The sequence below is a fragment of the Syngnathus leptorhynchus genome, unplaced genomic scaffold (genome assembly GCF_054491065.1).
Source record: "Syngnathus leptorhynchus isolate UIUO unplaced genomic scaffold, UIUO_Slep HiC_scaffold_107, whole genome shotgun sequence".
Classification (NCBI taxonomy): Eukaryota; Metazoa; Chordata; class Actinopteri; order Syngnathiformes; family Syngnathidae; genus Syngnathus; species Syngnathus leptorhynchus.
The window spans coordinates 268888-275000 of NW_028232074.1; positions in this window are offsets into that span (position 1 = coordinate 268888).

Sequence of the window (6113 nt, forward strand, 5' to 3'; positions counted from 1 at the left end):
CACAGCCAACTTGGCAAAAAGTTTCTAAGTGCCCACGGCCCTGCCGAGCTTTGGCGTCCGCCCAGCGCCGGTTCCGCAGTCGGCCTCCAATGACGAAAAATAACGGTCTCCTCCTGGAGCTCACAGCCAACTTGGCAAAAAGTTTCTAAGTGCCCACGGCCCTGCCGAGCTTTGGCGTCCGCTCAGCGCCGGTTCTGCAGCCGGCCTAGAATGACGAAAAATAACGGTCTCCTCCTGGAGCTCACAGCCAACTTGGCAAAAAGTTTCTAAGTGCCCACGGCCCTGCCGAGCTTTGGCGTCCGCCCAGCGCCGGTTCCGCAGTCGGCCTCGAATGACGAAAAATAACGGTCTCCTCCTGGAGCTCACAGCCAACTTGGCAAAAAGTTTCTAAGTGCCCACGGCCCTGCCGAGCTTTGGCGTCCGCTCAGCGCCGGTTCCGCAGTCGGCCTCCTATGACGAAAAATAACGGTCTCCTCCTGGAGCTCACAGCCAACTTGGCAAAAAGTTTCTAAGTGCCCACGGCCCTGCCGAGCTTTGGCGTCCGCCCAGCGCCGGTTCCGCAGTCGGCCTCCAATGACGAAAAATAACGGTCTCCTCCTGGAGCTCACAGCCAACTTGGCAAAAAGTTTCTAAGTGCCCACGGCCCTGCCGAGCTTTGGCGTCCGCTCAGCGCCGGTTCCGCAGTCGGCCTCGAATGACGAAAAATAACGGTCTCCTCCTGGAGCTCACAGCCAACTTGGCAAAAAGTTTCTAAGTGCCCACGGCCCTGCCGAGCTTTGGCGTCCGCTCAGCGCCGGTTCCGCAGTCGGCCTCGAATGACGAAAAATAACGGTCTCCTCCTGGAGCTCACAGCCAACTTGGCAAAAAGTTTCTAAGTGCCCACGGCCCTGCCGAGCTTTGGCGTCCGCCCAGCGCCGGTTCCGCAGTCGGCCTCGAATGACGAAAAATAACGGTCTCCTCCTGGAGCTCACAGCCAACTTGGCAAAAAGTTTCTAAGTGTCACATCTCTGAAAAAACGACTAAGTGTCAACTTTCGAAAAAACGGCTAAGTGTCAACTTTCGAAAAAACGGCAAAGTGTCACATCTCTGAAAAAACGGCTAAGTGTCGACTTTCGAAAAAACGGCTAAGTGTCAACTTTCGAAAAAACGGCAAAGTGTCACATCTCTGAAAAAACGGCTAAGTGTCGACTTTCGAAAAAACGACAGAGTGTCGCCTCTCTGAAAAAACGACTAAGTGTCGACTCTGAGAAAATGGCAAAGTGCCCACGGCTCTGCGGGCTCGTGCATCCGACCCGCGCCGGTTCCCCAGCCGGCCTGAAATAAGGCAAAACCAGCCTCTCCGCCTGGAGCTCAGAGCCAACTTGGCGAATATTTTCTAAGTGCCCACGGCTCTGCGTGGCTACGGCGTCTGCCCAGCGCCGGTTCCTGGGTCGAACCCCGAGGACGAGGAATGCCGGTCTCCGCCTGGAGGTCCCAGCTTAATCGGCGAAAATTTTCTAAGTGCCCACGGCTCTGCCGGGCTCGTGCATCCGACCCGCGCCGGTTCCCCAGCCGGCCTGAAATAAGGCAAAACCAGGCTCTCCCCCTGGAGCTCAGAGCCAATTGTGGCGAAAAAACGACTAAGTGTCAACTTTCGAAAAAACGACTAAGTGTCAACTTTCCAAAAAAACGGCTAAGTGTCGACTTTCGAAAAAACGGCTAAGTGTCAACTTTCGAAAAAACGACTAAGTGTCGCCTCTGAAAAAACGACTAAGTGTCGCCTCTCTGAAAAAACGACTAAGTGCCCACGGCTCTGCGGGGCTTGTGAGTCCGCCCCGCGCCGGTTCGGCGGTCGGCCTCAAAAAGCGAAAAATCAGCCTCTCTCCCTGGAGCTCACCAAAAATTTGTCGAAATTTTTCTAAGTTCTCCTCGAGGTACCAGGGGGTGAGGTACCCGGGCTAAGGTGCAGTACCTTTTTTGGTCTTCAGGTGCGCCAGAGTACAATGAAATGGTCCCAGTAGTCAGTGTACTCATCGACTTTCCCCCCGTTTTCCAAAGCACCCCGTTTACGAGTATGGAGGAGATGGTGCTGGTCTCCCCACGGCGTCGGACACGCCGTCCTCGACAGCACAAGGTCGGATAGAAGACCTGAAAAGCGCCGTGGCACGCGCTGGAGGTGTCACTGTGGCGAAAAAGTGACTAAGTGTCAACTTTCGAAAAAACGGCTAAGTGTCAACTTTCGAAAAAACGGCTAAGTGTCAACTTTCGAAAAAACTGCTAAGTGTCAACTTTCGAAAAAACGACTAAGTGTCGCCTCTCTGAAAAAACGGCAAGTGTCAACTTTCGAAAAAACGACTAAGTGTCAACTTTCGAAAAAACGACTAAGTGTCACCTCTCTGAAAAAATGGCAAAGTGTCAACTGCGAATGTGGTGGTGCATGGAAGGAAGTGGAGGACGGCCGCCTCCTTAAACACAGGCCGAAGAGGAGCGTCAGGGCCGGCTCCTTAAACACGGACCGAGTGTCGCCCTTAACACAGACCAAGCGGAGGACGGCCGCCTCCCTAAATACAGGCCGAACCGGAGCGCGAGGGCCGCTCCTTAAACACGGACCGAGTGTCGCCCTTAACACAGACCAAGGGGAGGACGGCCGCCTCCTTAAACACAGGCCGGAGAGGAGCGTCAGGGCCAGGCTCCTCAAACATGGACCGAGTGTCGCCCTTAACACAGACCAAGGGGAGGACGGCCGCCTCCTTAAACACAGGCCGGAGAGGAGCGTCAGGGCCAGGCTCCTCAAACATGGACCGAGTGTCGCCCTTAACACAGACCAAGGGGAGGACGGCCGCCTCCTTAAACACAGGCCGGAGAGGAGCGTCAGGGCCAGGCTCCTCAAACATGGACCGAGTGTCGCCCTTAACACAGACCAAGGGGAGGACGGCCGCCTCCTTAAACACAGGCCGGAGAGGAGCGTCAGGGCCAGGCTCCTCAAACATGGACCGAGTGTCGCCCTTAACACGGACCAAGGGGAGGACGGCCGCCTCCTTAAACACAGGCCGGAGAGGAGCGTCAGGGCCAGGCTCCTCAAACATGGACCGAGTGTCGCCCTTAACACGGACCAAGGGGAGGACGGCCGCCTCCTTAAACACAGGCCGGAGAGGAGCGTCAGGGCCAGGCTCCTCAAACATGGACCGAGTGTCGCCCTTAACACAGACCAAGGGGAGGACGGCCGCCTCCTTAAACACAGGCCGGAGAGGAGCGTCAGGGCCAGGCTCCTCAAACATGGACCGAGTGTCGCCCTTAACACGGACCAAGGGGAGGACGGCCGCCTCCTTAAACACAGGCCGGAGAGGAGCGTCAGGGCCAGGCTCCTCAAACATGGACCGAGTGTCGCCCTTAACACGGACCAAGGGGAGGACGGCCGCCTCCTTAAACACAGGCCGGAGAGGAGCGTCAGGGCCAGGCTCCTCAAACATGGACAGAGTGTCGCCCTTAACACAGACCAAGCGGAGGACGGCCGCCTCCCTAAATACAGGCCGAACCGGAGCGCGAGTGTCGCTCCTTAAACACGGACCGAGTGGAGGACGGCCGCCTCCTTAAACACAGGCCGAACAAAATGACACAAAGTGTCAACTGCGAATGTTGTCCATCCAAGGAAGGAGCGTGATGCCCGGCCGGCTCCTTAAACACAGGCCGAGAGTCGCCCCGGACGGTCCGCCTCGCGGCGCCCGTCTGCTCGGATAAAATGACACAAAGTGTCAACTACGAATGTTGTCCATCCAAGGAGGGAGCGTGATGCCCGGCCGGCTCCGAAAACACAGGCCGAGAGTCGCCCCGGACGGTCCGCCTCGCGGCGCCCGTCTGCTCGGATAAAATGACACAAAGTGTCAACTGCGAATGTTGTCCATCCAAGGAAGGAGCGTGATGCCCGGCCGGCTCCTTAAACACAGGCCGAGAGTCGCCCCGGACGGTCCGCCTCGCGGCGCCCGCCCGCTCGGATAAAATGACACAAAGTGTCAACTACGAATGTTGTCCATCCAAGGAAGGAGCGTGATGCCCGGCCGGCTCCTTAAACACAGGCCGAGAGTCGCCCCGGACGGTCCGCCTCGCGGCGCCCGTCTGCTCGGATAAAATGACACAAAGTGTCAACTACGAATGTTGTCCATCCAAGGAGGGAGCGTGATGCCCGGCCGGCTCCGAAAACACAGGCCGAGAGTCGCCCCGGACGGTCCGCCTCGCGGCGCCCGTCTGCTCGGATAAAATGACACAAAGTGTCAACTGCGAATGTTGTCCATCCAAGGAAGGAGCGTGATGCCCGGCCGGCTCCTTAAACACAGGCCGAGAGTCGCCCCGGACGGTCCGCCTCGCGGCGCCCGCCCGCTCGGATAAAATGACACAAAGTGTCAACTACGAATGTTGTCCATCCAAGGAGGGAGCGTGAGGCCCGGCCGGCTCCGAAAACACAGGCCGAGAGTCGCCCCGGACGGTCCGCCTCTCGAGGCGCCCGCCCGCTCGGATAAAATGACACAAAGTGTCAACTACGAATGTTGTCCATCCAAGGAGGGAGCGTGAGGCCCGGCCGGCTCCGAAAACACAGGCCGAGAGTCGCCCCGGACGGTCCGCCTCTCGAGGCGCCCGCCCGCTCGGATAAAATGACACAAAGTGTCAACTACGAATGTTGTCCATCCAAGGAGGGAGCGTGATGCCCGGCCGGCTCCGAAAACACAGGCCGAGATTCGACCCCGGACGGGCCGTCTTCTCCCGGCGCCCGCCCGCGTACGCCCCCCATCCCCGGTCGCCCGTCTGCTCCCGGCGGGCCTCCGAGTACCCCCTCACCCAACTGACCGACTGGCACTCATGACCCGCCTTGGTAGGGCCTCCATCGGCCTCGGCTCGTCCGACGTCGGGTGGACGGTTCCTACCCACTGCGGGTCGCACTCTAGCGCCCCGGCCGCCGCGTGAGCGTGCGCTCCCCGCGCCGCCCCGCAGGCCCCGGCGCGACCGTACTGCGGCGAGACCGAGACGACCCGGTTTGGCATCCATCCCACCTAGCCACGATCCACGGAGGCCGAGCGAGCGGCTGAGTGTCGGGCGCCGCGCGTGCGAGCGTCCGCCGGCCGCGCCGGTCCTTCCGCGAATGTCGTTTCTCAAACCCTCCGGCTTGATAGCGGCGGCACCACGGGAAGCCGTCCACACACACCGTCCGACCTCTATCCGAAAAGCCTTCCCGACCAACCGCGGTCGCGGGGGCGTCTGTCGCTCCGCATCGGGGGGGCGTATGGCTTCCGCGCTACGCGCTGCGGGCTCGGGGGGGCCGCAACGGCTGAGTCTGACTCGGCCGGGGCGCAGCTTCCCTCCCGGCAGTCAGCAATAGTGCCGATCGCGCCTGCCACCAGCCCCCTCCCCGACGGGTTCGTCGGCGCCGGCTGGCCGCCGTCCGCCTTCGTTCCCCGAGGGTTCCCAACCAGCGCCGATCCAACTCCGCATCCTGGCCGCACGCAGTGCGTGCCTCGCGCGGGTAAGTCGCCGGCGCAGCGCCGCAGCTCCCGACCCCCGCGTACGGGAATAGTTGAGGGCCTCAGCGGGCCGCACCGACCGAGTCCGACTCGGGCCGGGGCGCAGATTCCCGCTTGGGTGACCGAACGTTCTCTGCTCGGGCCGGAGGGCCGACGCCCGTCCCCCCCCGTCGTCCCCCACGGACCGCCTCCGAGGCCACTTCGCACGGCTCATCCTCGGCTCCCTACCAATGCTTAATCGATGGGGCCGCCCGGCCGGATTCGCGCCACCCTGTCCACCGCGAGTCTCCCCAGACTAACCCGAGTTACCGCCCAGCTCGCCTAACCTTGCACTCGCTCTGCCAAACGGTCGTGTAGTCGGCGGGCCGTCCTACGGGTCGCCCTCCCTCCCCAAACGCGCGGCGGGATAGCGGCAAGGCGGCGGCGGCGGCCAGCGGCGTCGGGGCGCTCGCACCGGAGAAGAGGCGTCTTACGAGGCCGGGCGCAGCTCCCTCTCGTTTACTTGCTGAGTAGCGGCGCTCGAAGGTTCCGCGGCGAGCGCGGCTCATCCCATTGAATGTCCCTGCACCAGGCTCCATCGAAGGGCCGCCCGGCCGGATTCGCACCCCCCTGTCCACCGCGAAG